Raw genomic sequence first — 25,112 nt, 5'->3', positions numbered from 1 at the left:
CGTCCTCTGCACTCACCTGCCCAGGGCCCTGCTGAGGTCAAGCTGTGTCTTCAGCAAACAGTCCAGGAAGCCCAACACCAAGCCCACGACAGTCGACCAAGCAGCCAGGACTGGATTGTCAATGACCGCTGCCCTGAGTCTGTCTCTGCTTCCCCCTGAGGACCAGCCAGAGACAGCCTTTTACTTGTTTGTAGAAAATAATCTGCAGCAAAAGTCACCTAAAATGCCCAGCCAGCCCAGAGCCCATCCTGGACACCCCGCAGATGGACAGATGGTGACCCGGGGCACAGGGAGGTGGCTGTCGCCATGCTCTGTCCCGGCTGGCCTCCTCAAACGGTGTTTCTTTGTCCAGGCACAGAAGAAGGCTTTTCCAGGCACCGCTGGGACCTGTGTCCCCCAAGCAGCTAAGACAGTGACATGCAGCCGGAAAGTTGATGAACCCGACTGTCTGGCTTGTGGTTACTAACGTTCCACCCCTCCCTGTCGCTCTTCTCGAGGGAAAGCTGTGTCGTGCAGACCTCAGTGCTGGAACGCGGGCCCTCCCTCAGGCCAGCGCATTTATCCACATGCGACCTCGGCAGGGACCCAGCCCCGCGAGGCTCCGGCTGTGACAGACGCTGAGGGGCCGCAGCCCCCGCCCCTGCAGGGCCTCGGCGCCCAGTCTGGTGGGCAGACGGCCCAAGCTCAGACGTTTTCCCACAAAACAGGGTCAGCAGGGAGATGGATGGACTGTAGCCCCTGGCCCAGAGATGATCACATAAGTGCCGCGTGTCCCGACGGGGCGTACGCGGCACACAGTGCGGGAGCATCCTCCCCCGAGGCCGTGGGCGGCTCAGAAACCCTCACGGGTCCCCTGGCTCCGGGGTCCCCAAGTGGGCTGCCGGCTGCAGTGCTGGCCCCTCACATCCCCTCCGCAGACAGGACCCCAGAGAGGAGGTGGAGGGCGCAGGAACCCTGGTGCTCTGGACCTAATGTCCTTCAAGGGCACCCCCGGGTGGGAGTGAGGAGGGGGGCGCCCGAGGTGGGATCAGTGCTCTTGTAAGAAGAGGCAGAGGTCAGGCGCTGTCCTCAGGCCAGGAAGAGGCCTCAGCAGGAACAGAATCCCAGCCCCCGCCTCTGTGTGTGAGCAGCCGCGCGGGTTCCAAGCAGATCTGAGCCGCACGGAGCACCTGACCCATTAGGATGCTTTAAACTTCGTGTCTGTGTTGTCACTCTCACCGCAGCCTTTGCTGTTTGTGTATTTGTGCCTCCCCACGTTGCCTGGATGATGCCATCTAATGATTTATCTACTCTATTTTCCAAAGAATGTTTGTCACCCCCTTTCCCTCTCATTAAACTCTGTTTTTATCTTTAGTAATTCCTTCCCTCTGCGTCCCTTCAGATTACTTTTTGTTCTTTCCCCAGCTTTTTGAGTCACATGCTTAATTAATCTATTCTCAGTCATTCTTTTTTATTATTACAAGTGTCTGAAGCTATGAATTTTCCTCTTCTGGCTGGATTTTCTGTTGACCTCAACAATTTATTCTAAACTAATATGAAAGCAGAAATGCCTGTTAGTAAATGTGATTTCTATTAAAAGGGGACAAAGGAGGGAAGATGATAAGTCACAATGCAAATAGCAAGGACCCATCATTGTGGAAGCTGGGCAGGGACTATGGGGGTATTTGTACTGCCCTCTCCTCTAGTAATTGTTTTAAATTTTCAATGATGAAACTCTTGTTTTAAAATTCAGTATTGTACTGACACAGGAACATTTTCACAGACGAATGGAACAAGGAGAGTTTAAACACTGACCCAGAAAAACGATCCAGGAGACATCACAAAGCAAGTGGGGAATAGTGGGTCATTTAGTCTGTGTGAGAAGAAAATGACTGCATGGGTAAAAGTAGCACGAGTGCCTCATTACAACCTTGATGCAAAGGTAGGCTCCAGACAGACTAATTCTCAAACGTGAAAAGTGAAAGTAGGACGATCATAGAAAGGGTCTTTACAGGTGGGGAAAGCCTTTTAAACAAGAATCCCAAAACACAATCCATAAAGTTGAAAGAAAGATAGAACTTACGTCAGCCTCAGCAACTTATATTCAGTGAAGTTTACCCTAGACTCATGCCATGCGTATTTCACACAACCAGGATAATATTATATTAAAATATACAAGGAGCTCCCGCAAATCATCCAGAAAAAGACAAAAAACTCCACAGAAAAATGTGCAAGTGATTTGGAATGGCAGTTGTGGTGGGCACAATGAGCACAGCTCCCCACTCAAAGGAGTTCAGGTCCCAACGCCCAGAATCTACGAGTATGTCACCACGTGAGAGGGACGCTGCAGATGTTATTCACCCGGATCGTCTGGGTGGGTCCAGTGTAATCATGAGGGTCCTTCTAACGGGGGGTGGAGGTCAGAAAGGAGCCGTGAGGACGGAACGGGCAGAGAGGCTCAGGGCCACCGTCCAGGAACGTGGGCGCCTCTAGAAGCTGGAAAAGCCAGAGAAGCTGATTCTCCCCGTAACCCCCAGGGGAAACCCATTTTTAGGCTCCACCCTCAGACCTGCAGCAGAATAAGCGTGCTGTGCCTGTGGGAACTTGTCGTGGCGCCACAGGAAACTGCTACCATGTGCACAGAAGCGGGAACATGGACGCTCCGTGGGCAGAATTCCTCTAAGTCCCCGGAGGTAAGAGAAACGCAGCACTAACTACCAACCAGACACCATGCTACACCCAGTGGTTCTGAAAAGCTTGGGAAGTGGGACCCCGTCGGATGCTGGTGACAACAGTAGGGGCGGAGGAAGTTCTGGCACAGCCATCAGCGGTAACTCAAGGGCAGCCGGCCCAGGTGCAAGAGGGGACGCGTCCAAGGACACATATCACCTGCAGGTCGGACTCACTGGAGGGAACCCAGGTGTTCACACAGTGCATGGACAGATGTTTAAAACGTGGAGACAAAAAACGAGTCAAAGAAGAACGGTGTCAACCATTCCGGCCATCAATGAAATTAACACACACACACGGAGCGCCCCAGAGCCACTCGGCAAACATTTCCTGGGGTGCACAGTGTGTTCAGGACACCAGCGACGGGGCAGATGGAAATCCCCACCCCTGGGAGCTCACACTCCACACGCACGTTTGAGGGTGGATTTCAAGCGCACAGCAGGCAGAGCCGTGATGAGTGGAGATGGACAGGGGCCTCGAGTGAAGGGGACGAATCCAGAAACATGGGAGGGAGAAGCCGGGACAGTGGCAGAAACGCTGTGCGCAGCCCTCTGCTCCGGAGACTAGACGAACAAATGAGGGTAGAAAATACACAGCCTGGAGCCCGAGGGAACCCCACCCTCCGGCGGTGTCTGAGCAGGGGTTCCCGCCCCTGCACTGCTGGCGTTTCCCAGGCCTGATGGCAGACCGTGCATGTGCATCGGCCTCCTGCAGGCTGACCCAGTCCCCACAGACAACCAAACAGCCTTGGTGTCTGCTTCAAGCCATGACCACACTCCTCCCGGATCTCAGGACACAGGAGCCCAAATCCCTCCTTGGGCGGACACACCCATGTGCACAGCCCAGGTGCCTGAGTCCACACAACGTTACCCACTGACCTGATGGGTAAACCATACACGCTAGGTGTGCCCCCAGCTCACACACAACTTGCCTGTGGTCCTTGAAGCCTGTCAAGTCCACGGGCACCACTGGCCGGTGGCCCGAACAGAAGCAGCTGCCACAGGTGGACGCAGGGACCACAGGGGGATGAGAATGAACCACATTTCTAATGACTGTGGGTCATAAGTTGTGTTTCCCATGTATCCTTAACCTTGACTCCCGTTTGGACAAGAAGAATTTCCATTTTTACTTCAACCTTTTTGGGGAATCAAAAAGTCATAAATTCCCATCCTGGTGTAGCCTTGGCTTATCAGTAAAATTTCCCCCTAGATTACAGTTTAAATGTACAGAGAAGTTTCATCCTGGAATCAGGTGACAAACTGTCTTTTCATGGCTCTGTTCCTGTGACAGAACAGACCCGTCTCCAACAACTTGAAATCGTTTCCAGAGCACTGGGAAGGGATGTAAACTTCCAACGTTTTCTACAAAGTGCGTATAACATTAGTGATTAAAACCTAAAGTCTGCACCAAATGAAAATACAGGTTTTCAACAACCCACCTATAAACATCAATATATAAAAATGTAAATAAAATATAGAAACAAAGTTAATAGCACATTAGTAATAATGCAAGGTGATCAAGGAATGCTAGGATGGGTCTATAACAGTTATCTATTCATATAATCCATTGTATTAATAATCCGAAGAAGAAATTCTATGGCCATCTTCAGAATTGCTAAAAAAGTATTTCTAAAAACATTCTTTAAAATAACACCAAATAGGGCTTCCTTGATGGCACAGTGGTTGAGGGTCCACCTGCCGATGCAGGGGACGCGGGTTCGTGCCCCGGTCCGGGAAGATCCCACATGCGGCGGAGCGGCTGGGCCCGTGAGCCATGGCCGCTGAGCCTGCGCGTCCGGAGCCTGTGCTCCGCAACGGGAGAGGCCACGACAGTGCGAGGCCTGTGTATAACAACAACAACAAAAAAAACGAACAAAATGAAATAGAGGAATATTTCCTTACCATTAAGAAATATATCAAGTATAAAATACAGTCTCATGCTTAATAGGAGAGTCCTTCCACTGAAATCAAGAAAAAGCAAACATACCCAGTACTAGCACTATTGTATAACATTATACTGGAGGTACCAGTCCATGCAATTGGATATAAAAGAAAGAAAACACAGTATAAAAATCAGGAAGGAGGAGATAAAATTATCTACAGACTCTAAAATTGTATATCTGGATTCTCGTTAGGGTGCCAGAACATCTGATGTGGAAAGAAGAGTAGTAATCAGATGGCGCCGGGACACCAGGATACCCACCAGGGAAGGAGGAGACGAAGGAAGGAAGGAAGGAAGGGTGGAACTGGGTGGTGACAGCCACGCAGCGGAGTCGGGGTTGGGGGGGGCGGGCCAGAACCGCTGGGTCACCCGACGCTCTCGACTTGACAGCAAGTCAGAAAGCGTGTGGCTAACGTGGTGGTGGCTTCATAGAAATCTGAGCAAATAACAACAAAAATGCAACAGTTACGAGCTCCAAAGGGCAACAGGATGCACATGAAGGGGCGCACGGTGCTCTCTGTGGCTCAGCGGATGCAGCCCTGCAGGACCACGGCCACGACCATGGCCAGGTGGACACGGAACGCCCAACCTGGCATAACCTGAGCTGGTGACTGCTGCCCCAGGAGGGTGGGGAGCAGAGGGAATGAGGCCCCATTGTTCATCCAGGGAAATGGGGAGGGGGCGGGGGCGGGGATGAGGGGAAGAAGTGGGGGCACAGGTGCGATCAGGCGGAGGAGGGACCGTGGGGGCTGAGGGGTGGTTTGTGTCCTGCTCTGAGCACCATGCTCCAGGAACAGAGTGAAGCCTCTGTGTTCAGAGTGAGAAGCTGGTGCTCAGGTGAAGCAGCAGCTCATGAGATGAGCATTACTGTGTCTCTTCCGGCTCAGGACCCGCGGGGGGGGAGCTTGCTCACCACCTCCATCTCATCCAACCAGCGTCGGCCAGAAAACCCAGCACAAAGGGTGCCAGGGTGTCGTCCGACGTCGGGTGGACAGGGCATGAAATCCGTTATTCCCAGGAGCTCACTCTTCACCCTGGTACTTCCTGCGTCCATATGAGGGGTGCAGAGAAACTTGTGGAAACACAGACGTGATAAAAGATGCCAAATACACAAGAGCTTTAGAAAAGTGTGCTGACGCTACAGACTCACGAGGATTGTGTAAAAAGGTTTTAAATATTAATTTTTTAAAGCTTGTACTTTTCACAGTTCACAAAGTACTGTCATAAATATTATCTTCACATGATGACATGATGGGCATTTGTCCACCTTGTGGGTCAACAGACTGAATCTCAGGGCATCTTAAAGATTAATTCTGGGACTTCCCTGTGGAAAAGAATCTGCCTGCCAATGCAGGGGACACAGGTTTGAGCCCTGGTCCGGGAAGATCCCACATGCCGTGGAGCAACTAAGCCCGCGGGCCACAACTACTGAGCCTGCGCTCTAGAGCCCACGAGCCACAACTACTGAAGCCCGCACACCTAGAGCCCATGCTCCGCAACAAGAGAAGCCACCACGATGAGAAGCCCGCACACCGCAATGAAGAGCAGCCCCTGCTCGCCACAACTAGAGAAAGCCCACGCGCAGAAACAAAGACCCAATGCAGCCAAAAATAAATAAATAAAGAGATTAATTCTGGGCCCCCAGCAAACTGTGGTCACGGTGGGTCCTCACACCGAACTCTCCTCTGCTAGATCCAGACTCTTCCCAGAACACAGGTCACCACACAGCACAAGACCCGCAAAGCCTCAGCGGGGATGAACAGACTCAGGGAGGCCTGGGGACAGGGGGAGGGGAGGGGACTCAGGGAGGCCCTGGGGACAGGGGGAGGGGAGGGGACTCAGGGAGGCCCTGGGGACAGGGGGAGGGAGGGGACGCAGGGAGGCTCTGGGGACAGGGGGAGGGGAGGGGACTCAGGGAGGCCCTGGGGACAGGGGGAGGGGAGGGGACTCAGGGAGGCCCTGGGGACAGGGGGAGGGGAGGGGACTCAGGGAGTTCCAGGGGTGGGGGTGGGGGCCAGGGGAGGAGCAGGGGGGTGGGCAGAGAGGAGGGTCTGCCTGCATCAACCAGCACCAAGTTGTCCCTCACAGGGGCCCCACGTTTCCCAAGTCTGGCCCCAGTGGGGCTTCTGATGGCCCCTAACCCTCCAGTATCATCAGACGTCCTGGGCCTTCCCACATTGACCGCAGACACTGTCCAGCTCCCAGAACTCTTTCCAGGGCAACCATGTGGACGCCACCTCGGGCCTAAGCCGACTCTCTCCCCTCTCCCCTGCTGTCCTGTCCCCCCGGCCAGAGCAGCACACGCAGGCATCCAGCACAGGGCTGGGAAGCGGCCTCGGCCAGACAGCTCTGCCCCAGGAATGAACCTCAGCCCTGGAGGGGGTCCCTGCACCTTTGTTCATTCTGTTTCTCTAGGGCAGCAACTGCAAGCATTTGCTGCGGGGAAGTTCCACACAGAGTCAAACCCATGATTAGTGATTCAGAGATAGTTACGGGCATCTTAGAGGAGGCTTGCAGGGAGGGCAGGAGGGAGAGGAGACGGGAGACAGAGATGGACACAAGAGACCGGAGTGCTTTTGCTGACAGTCTAGGCCACCCACAAACATCGTGTTCTTTGCCTCTGTCTCTGTCTGTCTCTGTCTCTCTGCCTCTGTCTCTGTCTCCCTATCTCTCTCCCGCCCCCATCCTCTCAAGGCTGCACACAGACCAGTGGTTTCTGACAAGAAGTGTCCCTTAGGATCAGGGGACCAGTGTCCCCGCCGCCCTGAGGCATCACCCAGGCCCCAGAGTCAGGATCCTTGGAACCCAGGGCCCAGCGGAAGGACTGGGAAACCGGGGTCCTGAAGCTGAGAAACTCGACTCAGATGTCAGTGGGGCTGGGGGGCTGGGGCTTTGTCCCCTCACGGCTCTGGTGACAGCTCCAGGCGGGCAGTGGGCACGCGGCCCAGCCTCCAGACCCGATGGCTCAGTGCAGGTCAGAGGATGGAGGGAGGTCAGGGCTGCAGAGAGCCCCCAGCTTCCAGCCCCAGGGCTGGCCCATTGCAAACGTCCTGTGAGCTGACCTCCTTCCTGCTGCTCTGGCCTCGGGAAATTTCCTTGTTTGGGGAAGAAGACAACCACCCCCAGGCCAGCTCTGCCCTCTGAGGCTCGAGGAAGGCACCCCTCTTTCCTGTGACAGCCCCCCAGGAACTTGCGACAGTCATGTCCCTTCTGAGATGGATCTGCCTTCCACCAAATTCTAGGCCATCACGCGTCATGGGTTTAATGAGACTTCAATGCATTATGATTCACGGCAGCAAAAATGACACCACAGAAAAAACAAACCAGTCTCTCCTGGCTTCTGTGGAAGTGGGAACAGGACTTCCTACACACAGCTGAGGCTCCACAAAACTCAAAGGATTTCTTTTTTTTCTGGTGCAACCACAGCGGATGTTCCAGAGATGACTCTTGAGAGCACTTTAGAATCTCCAGATTAAAGAAACACTTAATGTGCTTTAGAGGAAATATATGTAATATTTTCATTGTATCTAATACCTTTCAAAATTAGATGAGAGAAGGCTACGTAGATAGGAATTTAGCAATTTATCTTTTAAATTAAATTTTTGATTTTGGAGGTAATAGTACATTCACAGGTGGTCATAAGAATGCAGGGAGGCCAGGTACGCTCTGCCTGGCTTCTTCCAGCAGGCACATCGTGAAACCACAGCCCACCGTCCACCCAGACATGGGCCTCCATCCACGATGGATCTGGAGCGGCCACCCCGGGAGGGGCAGACCTCTGCGCTGCCCTCACCCCCGCCCCGGCATCCATTTCCACAGTTTCGTCACCTCAAGAACATGACGGAGTGGAGTCCTGCGTCTTGGGCTAACGCTTTCCAACAGCAGGACTCCCTGGAGACGCGCCAGGTTGTCGTGGGTACCACGTCCGTCCCCTCTGCTGTGCGTGGAATCCGTGGAAGGACGTGGCACACTCTGGTTAGCCCTTCAGCCACTGAAGGGCTCCTGGGTTGTCCCCAGTGCCCGGCCCCTGTGAGTGAAGCTGCTATAAACTGCTGTGTGCAGGCTCTGTGAAGTCGCCAGCCTCCATTTCTCTGGGATGAGTGCCCAGGACCGTGGCCGCTGCATCTAGGGTAATCACAAGTTTAGTTTTTAAAGGATTTGCCAGGATGATTCCACAGTGGCTGCAGCATGTCACACCCCCACCAGCATGAGTGTGAGCCAGGTCCCCCAGGCCCATGTGTGCAGGGCTGTCGCTGCTCACTTAGCACCTCTGAGGGGTGTGTAGCGATTTCTTGCTCTGGTTCCACCTTGCATTTCCTTCCTGGCTAACGAGGGTGAACATCTTCCCACAGGCTGACTTGACATCTGCAGATCCTCTGTGGCGAAATGTCTCTTCAGATCTTTTGCTCATTTTCTATGGACTTTTTTTTTTTTTTCTGTTGAACTTTGAGCATTTTTATATATTCTAGGTATCAGTCTTCTGTTGGATCTATGGTTTGGGAATATTTTCTCTCATTCTGCAACTTGTTTTTCCATCTTCTTAGAAAGAGCTTTCACAGAGCAAAAGTTTTAAAACGTTGATGAAATCCAATTTGTAAATTGTTTCCTCTATACTTTTGGTGTCAAGTGTAAGAACTCTTTGCCTAATCCTAGATCCCAAAGATTTTGTCCTGTATTTTTTTCCAAAATTTTTATAGTTTCATGTTTTACATTTTAGTCCATGATCCACTTTGAGTTAATTGTTGAATGAGGTGGGACACTTGGGTTGAAGTTCATTTTCTTGCCTGTACATGTCCAGTTGTTCCAGTAGCTTTTGTTGAAAAGGCCATCTTTGCATCCCTGTCAAAAATCAATTGGGTGTATTTGTGTGGGTTTATTTCTGGGTTCTCTGTCCTGGTCCCTTGATCCATGGGTCTGTCCCTCAGCAAATATCACAGTCCTGATTACTGTAGTTACCGAATAAGTTCTTGAGACTGGATAGAATGATTCCTCTCACTTTATTCTCTTTTTTTTTTCAAAATTGTCTTAGCTATTCTAGTTTGCCTTTCCATATAAATTTGAGAATAATCTTGTCTATATCTCAAAAAAATCTTGTTGGGATTTTGATAGAAATTTTGTTAAAACTGTATATCAATTTGGGGAGAACTGACATCTTAACTAAGTTCAGTCTTCCAATCCATTAATAACATCTCTGTTTATTTAGATCTTCTTTGATTTCTTTTATCAGTGTTGTGTAGTTTTCAGCATACAAGTCCTATAGATGATGTGTTACGTTTACACACAATTTTTAAATTATTATAAATGGTATTGTATTTTAATTTTGGTGTTCATTGCTAGTATACAGGAATACAATTGATTTTTTTTTTTTTCCTGCACCGTGCCGCTTGTGGGATCTTAGTTCCCTGACCAGGGATCGAACCCAGGCCCTCAGCAGTGGAAGCACTGAGTCCTAACCACCAGACCGCCAGGGAATTCCCTACAATTGATTTTTGTATGTTTATCTTGAAATGAACCTTACTTGGTCATTAGTTTATAATTCTTTTAATATATTGCTGACTTCTATTTGCTAATATTTTGTTAAGAATTTTTCATCTATATTCATGAGGGATGTTGGCCTGTAGTTTTCTTTCTGTGTACTGTCTGTCTGATTTTTGCATCAGGGTAATACTAGCTTCATAAAATGAATTAGGAAGTATTCCCTCTTCTATTTTCTGAAAGAGATTTTGTAGGATCTGTGTTAATTTTTTTATAAATATTTGGTAGAATTCTCCAGTGAAACCATCTGGCCTGGAGACTTCTTTTAGGGGAGCTTTAAAATTATGAATTCAATTTCCTTAATAGTTATAGGGCTACTCAAATTATTTATTTCATATTGGATGAATTGTGGTAGTTTACGTTTTTAGAAGAATTGGTCCCTCTCATCGAAGTTGTCAAATTCATGTGTCTGCAGTTGTTCACAGTGTTCCCTTACTGTCCTTTCGATGTCTGTGGGGTCTGTAGTGATGTCCCTGTTTCTTCCTAATGTTCATCACTTGTGTCTTTTCTCTGGTTCTTTGTAGAGGTCACCAGCTTTATCACATCTGAGGAGAGGTTACGGCACCACCTAGCGGATTTCCAAGGGTGGGCGTCTCTGCTCTTCCAGGCCTTGCTGGGCGTGGGCGTGGGTGGGGCTGTGGCCACAGTTTTTTCTGTGGTGTTTGAGAGTCACTGTCTAAAGTTCTCTGTCTTTCTAGCCCCCCACCCTGGATCTTCGGTTAGGAGAGCAGCCTTTGTTGGGCATTTACAGTCTGCACTCTTGGTGTCTCCAGGCCTCTGGCTTTTTCTGGGGCCTATGAGACAACCTAGTTGACATTCCTCAACTCCTGGAGTCCCTATTCCGTCTCTTCTCTCCGTCTTTCAGAGTTGTCTTTTGTTTCCTTTATACACAGTGTAGGGTTTTTAGTTGAACTTATTGCGAGGAATAGGAAAAAGTACATATTCCCATGAGCAGAAGTCCTAGTAAATCATTTCTGAGGAAAGAAATTAGAGCTGTGTCCCCTTATTCACAAATAAGGATAAAGGACAGTTAAATCTTTCAGGAATGGTAAATATTTCATTTTTGGTTTTTTTGCATTATAATCTTTTTTTTTTTTTTTGCGGTATGCAGCCTCTCACTGTTGTGGCCTCTCCCGTTGCGGAGCACAGGCTCCGGACGCGCAGGCTCAGCGGCCACGGCTCACGGGCCTAGCTGCTCCGCGGCATGTGGGATCTTCCCGGACCGGGGCACGAACCCGTGTCCCCTGCATCGGCAGGCGGACTCTCAACCACTGTGCCACTAGGGAAGCCCTGCATTATAATTTTTATCTTGGACGAGATCTTTTCCAGGAAGCAGCTTTACAAATGTTCCTGAACTTTTCTTCTATGCTCCCTAAGATTTCAGTTTAAACTCACACAATTAGGTTTATCCTCAAAAAATTAAAACTAGAACTATCATATAATCCATCAATTCCACTTCTGGGCCTTTATCCAAAGAAAATGAAAACACTAACTCAGATATCTGTACCCCCATGTTCATTGCAGCATTTTTACAACAGCCAAGATATGGAAATAACCAAAGCGTCCATTGAGGATGAATGGATAAAGAAGATGTGGTATATATACACAATGGAATATTATTCAGTCATAATAAAGAGGGAAATCTGGCCATTTGCAACAACATGGATGACCTTGAGGGTGTCATGCTAAATTAAATAAGTCAGACAGAGAAAGACAAATACTGTAGGATTTCATATGTGAAATTAAAAACAAAACATACCCCAATAAAGATGATAAAACAAAAATAAAAACAAACAGGGCTTCCCTGGTGGCGCAGTGGTTGAGAGTTCGCCTGCCGATGCAGGGGACAGGGGTTCGTGACCCGGTCCGGGAGGATCCCACATGCTGCGGAGCGGCTAGGCCCGTGAGCCACGGCCGCTGGGCCTGCATGTCTGGAGCCTGTGCTCCGCAACAGGAGAGGCCACAACAGTGAGAGGCCCGCATGCTGCAAAAAAAAAAAAACAAACAAAACAAACAACAAAAAACCTGAGCTCATGTATACAGAGAACAGATTGGCAGTTGCCAGAGGTGGGAGTTGGGGGGCTGGGGGGATGGGTGAAGGGGGTCAAAAAGTACAAACTTCCAGTTATAAAATAAATAAACCATGGGGTGTAATGTACACCATGGTAAGAGTGGTTAATAAAAAAAAGTTTCTTTCATTGTGCATTTTGATTTGTAAATAAAGACAGTACCTTACATCTGTATAGATTTTGTAATGGTGACATCAGGTCAGACCATCTCTTAATTATTTCTGCATTCTCTTCTGTACCTCTCATAACCGATGCCCCACTGATGCTGAGTTGATTTGCAAACACCACCAATTTGGCCGTTGATTTGCACCCCTCCACCCTCTGTAAGGTCAGCAAGACACTGTGTGCTCTTCACAGAGCCAGAGAGCTGGGGCTCTGTCCCACATCAGGGCCAAGTCAGGGTGGGGTAGGACTAACCCACCTGCTTTGACCCTAGGTACCATTTCATCTCCATTCTAGCTGCTTCTCTTAGTATCTGGTGGGTTTGAAAAGAGTAGTGTGTGGTCGGCTAGATTCAGGAGACACCAGACTGACATATGACAAGACATCCTCCCACATGCTGTGTTACGGCTTCAAGGAGATTAGCCATCATGTGATCCCACGAGCTTAACCTCTGTTCTCCGTGTGCCCTTGAGGGGCTGCGGGTGACCATGTCACTACTCCTGCTTAGAACAGAGCTGTTCCTCCTTTATCTCCTTTCTAGGCTGGTTTCTGTATAATTAAGTTTCATTTAAACATAGGGGTCTGTGGGCCAAAAATAATTTGAAAACCACTGAGCTAATCCAACCCCTCATTTTGCTTGAGAATGCAAAAGGGGAAGTGGTTTACTCAAGGTCACAGAGGGAGGGGTCTGGTGGGGCCAGGACTAGTTGATGAAGTGGTTAACCTCGTGCCACAGCTGTCCCTGTACCGGTGCCCCCGCTATGATTGGACCTTAGATGCCATGTGGATTCCCCCCTACCCCAGCTCCACCATCACTCACTCCACCTAACACAGTGTATACCTAAAATCGGTCCACCTGGATCGCTGTGAGGGCCTGCTTGCTACCCGATGTCATCCTGAACTCCAACCGTCCTAAGACAAGAGCTCCCCACCCACGCAGCATGGTCACCTGGCAGTGACAGTCACGCAATTTCAGAGCCCTGGGGGCTCAGAGCAGCAGCCCCTCTCGCCCTCATGTCAAGGCTTCTGAAGCAGATGTGACGGACTTGGGAAAACAAAGGACATAAGCCCCAAAGCAAAAAACAAAAGACGACTATTGCCTAAGACCCTCCAACCTCACTCAAAACAATGAAAAAAAACAACCACTTAACCCTCTCAAAGTGCTGAGAAGAAGTGAGTGCACAGAACACTGCTCCGTGCAGACAAGAGAACCTGTGAACTTGCAGGTGGACGAGCAGCGATTCTCTACCTGGAAACACACCCCGCGGTCCACAGAATCCAAGAGAGTCAAGCGTGTCCTCATGGCTGGTTCCCTGGAGCTTATTCCACAGCAGTGGAGTCAAAACAACGGGGTGCTTTCTTGTGTCCTTTTCTCAGGTAACACCACACTGTTACCTGTGTAATGACTCCCTTGAACTAGAGACACACACATGAGTCTGTCCAACATCTGTTCTCATTTTAGTGTCAGCTCTTTGGGGCATGTGTCTTGGTATTCTGTGTAATAACAGGAAACACGGTCCCTTGATTTTCTGGGACAGTAACAACTTCAAACATTCCTTTCTATTGTCCCCAAAGTACAGTTATACTTGTGAAACTATGTATCTTATTTAAATAAAACATAATGAACCACTTTTATTGTTTTTTAATGATTAAAGAGTCATATTCTCATTGCATAAAAATAAGAAAATTCAATAAAGTATAAATAAAGAAGAAAATCAAAACAATCCATAAGCCACTATTCAGAGGCAACCATAATTAACATTTCGGTATATTTTTCCAACGTTTATACATATAATTGGAGTCATACTGTATGTATGCAATAGTTTTTTGTTTAAATAGTGTGTTTAATAGTTTGTTTAAATTTTAATAGACTTTATTTTTTAGATCAGGTTCACAGAAAAATGGACCAGAAAGTTCCCACATACTCCCTCTCTCCCTCCAGTTTTCCCTATAATCGACATCTTTTATTAGTATGGTTGGTTATTTGTTGCTATTGATGAACCAATACTGATGCATCATTATTGACTAAAGCGCATAGTTTACATTAGGGCTCCCTCTTGGTGTTGTACATTATGTGGGTCTGGACAAACATATAATGACATGTAGCCATAATTACAATATCATACAGAGTAGTTTCACTGCCCTAAGAATCCTCTGTGCTCCACTTATTCATCCCTCCTTCTCCCCAGCCCCTGGAAGCCACTGATCTTTTTCCTGTCTCCATACTTTTGCGTTTTCCAGAATGTCTTATAGTTGGAATCACACAGTCTGTAGCCTTTTAAGATTGGCTTCCTTCCCTTAGTAATATGCATTTAAGTTTCTTCCGTGTCTTTTCATGGCTTGAAGGCTCATTTCTTTTTAGCCGGATAATAGTCCATTGTCTGGCTGCACCACAGTTTATTTATTCAGTCATCTACTGAAGGACATCTTGGTTGCTTCCAAGTTTTGGCAATTATGGATAAAGCTGCTTTAAACATCTGTGTGCAGGGTTTTGTGTTGGACATAAGTTTTCAATTCTTTTGAGTAAAAACCAGGAAATGTGATTACTGAATGATAGGGTAAGAGTATGTTTAGTTTTGTAAAAAACAAAACTATCTCCCAAAGTGGCTGCACCATTTGCATCCCCACCAGCGATGATGAGAGTTCCTGTTGCTCCACATCCTCACCAGCATTTGGTGTTGTCAGTGTTTTCAATTTTAGCCAGGCTGATAGGTGTGTAATGGTAGCTCTTTTTTTTTCAATTTGCCATTCCCTAATGATTTAGGATGGGTAGACATCTTTTCACATGCTCATTTTCCATCTGAATATCTTCTTTGATGAGGTGTCTGTTCAGATCTTTTGTTCATTTTTTTAATTGGCTTGCTTGTTTTCTTATTGTAGAGTTTTAAGAGTTCTTTGTACATCTTAGATACAAGCCCTTTATCAGATATGTCTTTTGCAAAGATATTCTTCCAGTCTGTGGCTTGTCTTTTCATTCCCTTAACAGTATATTTCATAGAGCAGTTTTTAATTTTAATGAAATTAAACTTGTCAAATTCTTCTTTCATGGATCATGCTTTTGGTATATCTAAATAGTCACCACCAAACCCAGGGTCACCTGGATTATCTCCTATGTTATCTTCTAGGAGTTTTACAGTTTTGCTCTTTACATTTAGATCTCTGATCTATTTTGAGTTAATTTTTGTAAAGGGTGTAAAGTCTGTGTCCAGATTACTTTTTATGCATGTGGAAGTCCAGTTGTGTCAGCACCATTTGTTGAAATGACTATCCTTTCTCCATTGAATTGTTTTTCTTCTTTGTCAAAAATCTCTTGACTGTATTTGTGTGGTTGCATTTCTGGGATATTATTCTGTCCCATTGATCTATTTGCCTACTCTGTTGTGATTACTGTAGTGCTATAGGAAGTCTTGAATTCGGGGAGTGTTAGTCGTTTAATTTTGTTCTTCTCCTTCAATGTTGTGTTGGCTGTTCTGGATTCTGTCTATTTTTTGTCTGTTTGGCTGGGTTTTTGTTTGTTTGCTTCTCTCTATAAACTTTAGAACCAGTCCATCAATATCCTCAAAATAACAGGATTTTGACTGGGATTGCATTGAATCTATAGATCAAGTTCTGAAGAACTGACATCTTGACACTATTGAATCTTCCTATCCACGTACATAAATTATCTCTCCATTTATTTTTTCTTTGATTTCTTTCATTAGAATTTTGTACTTTTCCTCATATACATCTTGCACATATTTAGTTAGATTTATTCCTTAAGCATTTCATTTTGGGGGTGAAAATGTACATGAATTGTATTGTGTATTTAATTTCAAATTCTACTTGCTCATTGCTGATATATGAAAAACAATTTAGTTTTTTATGTTAACTTTGCATCCTGCAACCTTGCTATAATCATTTATTAGTTCCATGAGTTTTTAAAAATTATTCTTTGGGATTTTTCTACATAGATGATCATTTCATCTGTGAACAGACAGTGTTATGTCTTCCCTCCCTATCTGCATATGGCTTATTTCCTTTTCTTTTCTTATTGCATTGGCTAGGACTTCCAGCATGATGTTGAAAAGCAGTGGCAAGATGGGGCATCCTTGCCTTGCTCTTGATCTTAGCTGAAGGACATCCAGTTTCTCACCATTAAGTGTGATGGCAGGGACTTCCCCGGTGGCGCAATGGTTAAGAATCCACCTGCCAATGCAGGGGACACAGGTTCAAGCCCTGGTCCGTGAAGATCTCACATGCTGCAGAGCAACTAAGCCCATGCGCCACAACTACTGAGCCTGTGCTCTAGAGCCCACGAGCCACAACTACTGAGCCCACGTGCCACAACTATTGAAGCCCAAGCACCAAGAGCCTGTGCTCTGCAACAAGAGAAGCCACCTCAGTGAGAAGCCTGCTCACTGCAACGAAGAGAAGCCCCAGCTCGCAGCAACTAGAGAAAGCCCGTGCACAGCAACGAAGACCCAATGCAGCCAAAAATAAATAAATAAATTTATTTTAAAAAAAGTGTGATGGCAGCTGTAAACATTTTGTAGGTAGAGAAAGTTCCCCTCTATTCCTAGTTTTCTGAGGGGTTTTAGCATGAATGTTGGGTTTTGTTAACGCTCTTTCTGCATCTACTGATATGATTATATGATTTTTCTTCTTTAGCCTGTTGATGTGATGGATTACATTAACTGATTTTCAGTTTTCAGGGGTTTTTTTGGTAAGTTTTTTGCACTTTAGTTTTGGAAGTTTCTACTGACATTTCTTCAAGCTCACTGATTCTTTCCTCAGCTGTGTCCAGTCTCTTGCTGAGCCCATCAAAGGCACTCTTCATTTTTGCTATGGTGATTTTGATTTCAGCATTTCTTTTTCATTCTTTCTTAGTGTTTCCTTCTCTGCTTACATTACCATCTGTTTGTGCATGTTGTCCTCTTTCTTCATTCAGGCTCTGAGCATGTTCATCATAGTCTTAAATTCCTGGTCTGATAATTCCAACATCTCTGCCATATCTGAGTCTAGCTCTGTCTCTTCAAACTGTGTTTTGTTTTGACTTTTAGTATGCCTTGTAATTTCTTGTTGCACATCAGACATGATGCACTGGGTAAAGGAACTGAAGTAAATAGCTCTTTCATGTGAGGTTTTCTTTTTATCTGCCAGGGGCTGGGCTGTGTTTACCGTTTGCTGTAGCTGTTTGTGTCCTTGTGTTCTGTTTTCATCTGTGTGTCCTTGTTTTCATCTCCCCGTCGTCTTTGGGTTTCCCTAGACACTTCTTATGTAAGTGCTGAGACATTTAATTCTTTCAGTTTTATTCCTGCTATTACACAGGAGCCCTACTGATGTGGAGGTAAGGTGTGTGGGGGGATGGGAATCTTCTCTAGTCCTGTGATTAGGTCTGTCTTTCAGTGAGCCTGTGCCTTGGGCTGTGACAAACGCATTCAGTTCCCTCTCCAATTCAGATAAGACAGAATGGCTAGAGGGGTTGGAATTTGGTGGAAGGCTAGAAGCGGCTGGAGTGGGTTAGGTTGGTTAGGTTCTGGTAAAATAATTTCCTTTAAAAACAAAACACAAAAAACCCCAAATGAAACAATGTTCTGGGTATATTTCAACAGGGCTACTTTCTCTTCCCCCTGCTGGAAGCAGGAGGGGATTTTTCTCTGATCTTTACTGTGAGAACCTGGTAGGGCTCCTGGTGGTAGAGCTCATGAAAAAGAGTATGGGGGCCCCTAGACTGGTCCCCCCTGGAGTTTTAAACTCTCAAACTTATCCACGCTGCGTTTCCAGCAGTTCTCAAGCACGTTTTAAGTCTATCCGCTGCTGTCTCTCCAATTTTCAGCTTGCTCAGCTCTTGTGTTGTTTTCAGGACAGGAGTAATGACTTTCGAGCTCCTTATAGGCTGGACCAGAAACTGTAAGTCCTCCCCCACCCCCTCCCCCCGTCACACCTCTGTGCAGACAATTCTGTGACTGGTTTTAGTGGAGTTTCTGAAGACGTGGACTTAAACACACATGTTCCAGCTCCCACACGTGAGCAAATTCCCATAAATTTGCCAATGGGGACACAAGTTCTGGGGGCCCACAGACCTGGTTGTACAACTCTCCCTGTGATCTGTTTACGTGGTTGTTCTGAGGATCTTCTGAAGTGGCTTGTTTATCACATCTGGTACACGGCAAATACAAAATAAGTACTAGAGCCTTCACTTTTTCTGGTGCCTTTCAATATAAAAATAATCACTGACTGCAGACATCCTGGTTGCCTGGTTCTCTTGGGCACAGAGCACCGACACTCACTTGTGCTTTAACTCAGAGCAGCAGAATCCCCACATCCAACACACCTGCACCTGCGACAGCGCTGACCCCCAGTGGGGTGTGTGCAGGTGGCTTAGGCGTGACCGGGCCCCTCTGGGGCTTGATCTGCAGTGAGTGACATGGAGGGCCTGGGGGGGGTCCCGGCCAGTGAGGCAGAGGGCACGGCGACACTCCTGCCCTGGCTGTCGCCCAGCGTCAGGACTCCAGTGCTCACCAGTGCCTCCTGTGGCCCCCTCGGTGTGGTTTGGGTTCTGGCCGCTACACACATCCTCCCAGTATCTTTCCACTAAGTCCTTTTTTCGCTTATATCAGCCAGAAGGGGCTTCTGTTGCTTGTCCAATGAAACAGCAGCAGGAAACCAAGCTCTTTGTAAAGTCAGTAAAATATTAATATGGGTCACCTCGCTGGGGAAAACCTGCAGCACAAAGTCACACGGAGAGGCTGTATGAATGGCTCGTGTAAAGATTCATCATCGTCTGTCCTTAGAGATATGGAAACTGGTGGTTCAGGTAAAATCTCAGGGGAGGGACTTGAGCATCCAAAGCAGGTTGGCGTCAAAGGCTGGTGGGTTTGGCCAGAGCCTTGAGCTGTGGTTAGAGGCTGGGCCGTGCACCCGCCCTCTGCCCTCGATGTCACGCGGACCCGTGCGTTCAGCACCCATGTCCCTGGCGGCGACGGCGCTGCTCCTCCACCGGGTGCTCATGGAGATTCACTGTAGCCCCTTAAACAGAGCCAAGAGTCCAGCGTGGCGGGCGGTCAAGGGGGAAGGCCCGTCTTTCAAGTTATGTTTTTTGAATTCCTTGACTGTAGAGCGGCCTGGTTTCCAGAACATGTAAATCCATGAGTAGGTGAAAGAGGCTGCACCAGGAGATAATCGTATTGAAATTTATTTGTGCCATCTCAGCTTAACTAATGATTTGATATCTAATGGGATGCAACAAATACTCAGAATCACATCTGTCTGTAGATGGCAAATTAAGAGGTCAGTTCCCGTCAACAAAACAGAAGTTGATCATCTAATTTATTTAACTTCCTGGTTGATTTGTCTTTGGGTAAAATTAGCATCTTTTTGGAAAATGCTTTAAAAATAATGTAAAACCTTTGTCCAAAAATTATCCAACTACCAAAATATCATAACGTCTCTTTTTTTCTCAATAGCAAAGAGCTAAGCATGGCTTTCACTTCCTAAAATAAAAGGCCTTGCAATTAAGTATATATTCAACTATTGCGATTAGATTTTCATGTTGAGAGTCCAAATAGATTGGAGTTGATTAACTGTTCTGAAAACCAATTCCATTTATTTTACCTTCAAATGAATTTTGAAAAGAAAGTTAATATGCTAATTCACCTGGGAACAATGTGTCATTATATTCCACGCATTAACCTCTGGATACTATCTTTCTGCCCTTTTGTTCCTAATTTGAAAAGCCACTGGCATTCTCTCTTCTGACTGAGGGATGTCTGTGTGTTTGACTCTCTCATTTATGAAGATTGATCCCAGCTAACTGCAAAATTCTAGACATTGTGTACAAATGTTACAAAAGACATTTTGGTTTGAGTCAAAAAGTCACAAGAAAATGAATCTTAAGTTGAGGACATAGAGAAAGTGAGAATAATAGAGTTCTGCTAGGGTGACACAGACTTACATTAACCTGAGGGACAAATGATTTGTTTGTCTTCTGTGGGCCAGCTAGACTACGTTTCAATTGCTATTTATTTTATTTGAATTTCTTTTTATATAACTCAGACCTAAGAATGACCATTTGGAGACTAGAATAATGCTACGAATTACCCTACCTCCTTTATTCCAAAATGCAGTTTCTGGTAGACAAGCACATTGCCAGAGAAACATAGGCAATTACTGCAGGGCCCGGGGGAGACAGCCTGTGGGGAGAGTCTCAGACTTTCTGCACAAATGTTATTCTAGGGACTCTATTTTTTCAGCACAAGGGTCCCAAGTAACGGCTGCCTTGAGCAAGACCCTGTCACCAGCCCTGGATGACCTGAGAGTCACGACCCAGGGGGAGATCAGGAAATGTGTGGTTTTGCCTCTAGATTTTCACATTTCCCACCAGCTTCCTTCTTTACTTATTCCTTCCAGTTTGTTAAAAAAGGAAGAAGAAGGAAAAGAAAATGATGATGATTCAAATCGGCTGACAAATTTTCTCATCTGCAAAGTGTGGAAAATCAGCCACAGCCCATAGGGCAACTTTGAAGGTGACAGCAGTCCAGCTCCTGCCTGACTGACCTCAACCTCTGGAGCCACAGACCGAGGGCTCCCGGCCACTGCTCCTCCTGAACGGACAGAGTAACCGCGAGGCCACCACACCAGGGACCCCCGTCCGGCCTCCTCATGCCACAGTCCTGGACCAGGGACTGAATGTGTGTGTCCCCCCCAAATCCACAGGTTGAAACTGTGAACTAAGAATGTTGCTGCCCTTTCAGAAAATGAAGGATGTCGCAGTCATCAGCGAATGCAGCCCCTCCCACCCCGACGGTGAGTCCTGAGCGAACTCAGGATGGAAACAAGGAATGCCCGCCATCTAGCAGCCATCAGACTGCAGGCACCCTGACAGTGAGCCCTGAGGAGACTCCAGATGAGAAGCACAGGACACTGGCCCCAGATAGCTGAGGTACACATCAAAGGAATGACTTCAGTGAGCCCAGCCAGACTCTTGCCTCTTCTCATACATAGAAAAGCACTAAATTCCTTAACTTGAATACCTGGTTTTCTTTAATTAACAATAATCTTTTGACTTTCCGACTACCTGTCTTTTGTTGCAAAAACTCCTATATACCCTGGCCTCCTTGGAGCAGTTTCTCAGGGCCACTTGAGATGCTGCCTTCTAGGCTTGAAGTCCTCAGTTTGTCCACCAAATAAAACATAACTCTCAACTTTTAGGTTGTACAATTTTTTTTTCAGTTGACAAAACCTAACCCCAATGGCCTTTGGGAAGTGAGTAGGTCATGTGGGGCTCCTGTGATGGAATTAGTGCCCTTAAAACAGAGACCCAGAGTGTCCCTAGCCCTTCCCCGACTGAGGACACAGGGAGAAGACACCGTCTGTGAACCAGGAAGGGGCCTCACCCGACACTGAATCTGCCGGTGCCTTGATCCTGGACATCCAGCCTCCAGAGCTGTGGGACATAGATGCCTGTGGTTTATAGGCACCCAGGCCACGGGATTCTTGTCATAGCAGCCAGAAGGGACTAAGATACAGCCGTAAAACCCAAGTGGTCCCACAGAACTCCGAGGGGCTGAGTGTAGGGTAGGCACTCACTTGCTGGGTGAGAAGTTGGGGGAAGATTTTTCCTCTAAGCAGCCTGGGTGAAGTTTGCTGTTGAGGGCATGAAGGGTTCCAGCTGACCGCAGGGATGGTCAGGAGTAAAGCCGTCTACACCCACAAACTTCCATTCTGTGACTGAAAGTCATGGGAATGAAACTTTCCTGCTCCATTTAAATAGTTAATCCCAATAGGTGTACAAAATGAATAATTTTATCTGCAGCACAAAGACATTCACTCTCAAAAAACAGAAGAAAATGCTTTTGTTTTATCATTACTTTTTCTCTTTCAACTCAGTTTCTTACAATCAGAAGAGGGAAGAATGAAAACATTAAAGTCAGTGGAGATCATGTGGATAAGCCAGGTTTGATGTTTCCAGTCAGTGTTAAGTACAAGCTTTTTGTTCTAAACAAAAGGGCTCCAAGGTACTTTCAAAGGTACTTTTAATATAGACTTAACAGCACAAAGCAGCACAATCCAATGCTCACCCCTAAGACGTGCGGGTGGAGGCACTGAGAGTACAAGGTACTTGAACTTGAATCAGCTGTTTGTCTAACAAAATAACTGCAGAGTTTGAAAGATGTGACCCAGCTATTCAGGGCCTAGTTCCATGGATGATTAAAATCTTTGCAAGTTTGTTGTACCTTTTATTAATGTTCACTCACCTAAGTCAAAAGATTTATATTCATATAATTTCCAATTTTTATTTAAAATGAGATGACAGTGAATGGAATCTGTGGACCAATAAAGGTTTGCATGTTTGCTTGCATAAAATCTATAGAATGCACAAAATGAAACTGTTAATTATAAAAGAACAAATTATGAATTTCATTATACAGATAAAATATCCAGGAAACTGAAAATATTCCAAATGTGAAATAGAGCATTTTTCATTAGGTAAAGCCAAAATGTTGCACCAAAGGTGTATTTTAAATGTATTTGTCTTCTTATGTGAGAAAATTTGTTTAAGTTGCAAGAATGCCTAATTTGTTGAATTTTATATATGTAGATACAACAAATTTTTTAAACAGAAATTAAACATTCATAAGACTCAATCTAGGAAATGCATAAAAAAGGAAAAAATATACAAAGTTAAATGATAAAATCCTAGTTAAAACTGATGAATAAAAAAATCATAAAATATTTGGCCAGTAATATCTCCAAAATCCTCGAATGCCTTCATTTCTCTGGGCCTTTGTTTCTTTAACTGTGAGAGGCCATCAAAGCGGACTAAAGCCCCAACTGTTTTAAAAAATTTTTTATTTATATTGAGTTGATTTATTCGTTATTCGTTCTTTTGGGAAATAGTTATCAAGTATATTACTGCATACACAATGTTGGTTATAAAGATGCTTATGGTATTTGATTTTGTGATGCCCAAATCCACTTATTTGTTCACTTCCTTTCCTCTGATGATAAGATAGTCAATCAGGGCTCCCTTTCAAAGCCTTGTTACTCATGGTGGGGGCTAAATGACCAATGCACTAAAGCCCGATCCTACATGCCAAACCATGTTTATTTTTCTCCTATGTTCCCCAGGAATCTAGAACAACTGAATTGCCATTTCCATTTGCAGATGGAAACAAGGCCCAGAGAGGCCATCTCTCCTCCAAGTTCTCAAACACCTAGAGGTGTTAAACTTAGAATTTTTACTCTGGGTCGCATCACAGAGGAGAATTTTGGGTCTCCTTCACTGGCTCCTGGTTCCCTGCGGTGTTAGTTTTGGGTCAGCTGTGGGCTGCAGGCCTAAGTCAAAGGCAGAAGTTCAGGCTAATGAGGGGGTAGCAGGTGTATCCTCGGAGGAAGGGCATCCCCTCCAGAACCATCAAGCCCAACAGACTCAAGCGGGTTTCCAGGTGGCACCGGTGTTACCCTAACACAGGGAACCGAATGAGCACGACAGTAACTGAAGTGACAGCACCGAAACCTTTCCAGGCTGCGCAGTCAATTTTGAAAACCAGTTCATCCCTGCATCCAAGTCACCTGAAAACAACAGGCTGCTTACTTGGAAACCCGAGGACGGGATCCTGTGTTTCCCTGTGGTGACCGGATGCCCTGACCTGCACACGGCCTCCCGGTTGACCAGAGGGACGAGGGGGGACGCCCGAGGCTCAGACTCTGGGATCTGGATGCCAGTGGCCCTTGGACAACGCGGGGTTGGGGCACCTAGCACCCCTCCCCACCGCAGTCGAAAGTTCACGAGTGACTTTACAGTCGGCCCTCAGTATCCGCGGTTCCACATCCGCAGAGCGTGCAGTCCTGCAGAATTTACTCGGGAGGAAAACCCGCATTTAAGTGGACCCGGCAGCTCAAACCCGTGTTGTTCAAGGGTCCGCTGTCTGCTGGGACTCGGGCCCAGGCCTCTCAGAAGTGAAAAGTGGAGCACGGACGCCCATCTTCCCTAAGCATCGCCGCCCGCTGGGGTTTCCTGTTTGCGGGTATTTCTCTCTTCAGTCGGGGACCTGTCGACATGCACATCCCATTCTCGCGACCACAGACTTACTGCAACCCATGTGCATCTGTGTGGGCAGGTGCAGGGCTCCACGTGCGCCTTCATGAAAATGATCCTCTCAAATGACCAAGCTAAGGTTTTCCAGACGACTTGACGGTTGTTTCCCTAAAGGTGCAGACTAGGGGGTCGACAGGGAATTCACATTACTGGTCTCCCTCACGTGGGGCAAAAAAATGTAAACTGGGACAGCAGCCTTCATGTCGCACAGACGTCTAAAGGTAAAGAACAAAAATCTCATTGGCCACAGGGCCTTAAGCATAACCTTTGACAGATAAGTCACTTATCCTGGCCCAGGGTGACCCCTAGGTAGCCAGTCTAAAAGGTGAAAACAAGAAAAAGAAGACTGAGCAGGGACATTGGAGGCTGCTCACCACAGGGGAATAGAATTCAGAGAGCTAGTCCAGCCAAGTCACTAGACAAATAAATCAACAAACACACCGACAACAACCACTAGGGCAGGTGAGGGGGCGGGGCTTAGTATTGAGAGTTGCTACAATATATATGTAAATGTCCAGCTTTCAACAAGAAAATGTCAAGATCTGATGAAGCAGAAAAGTGCGGTCCATACACAGGAAAGCAGGCCACAGAAAAAGCTTTGGAAGGGGCTGAGGTGT

Source organism: Phocoena sinus, chromosome 21, assembly GCF_008692025.1.
Source record: "Phocoena sinus isolate mPhoSin1 chromosome 21, mPhoSin1.pri, whole genome shotgun sequence".
Classification (NCBI taxonomy): domain Eukaryota; kingdom Metazoa; phylum Chordata; class Mammalia; order Artiodactyla; family Phocoenidae; genus Phocoena; species Phocoena sinus.
This window is presented reverse-complemented; position numbering follows the sequence as displayed.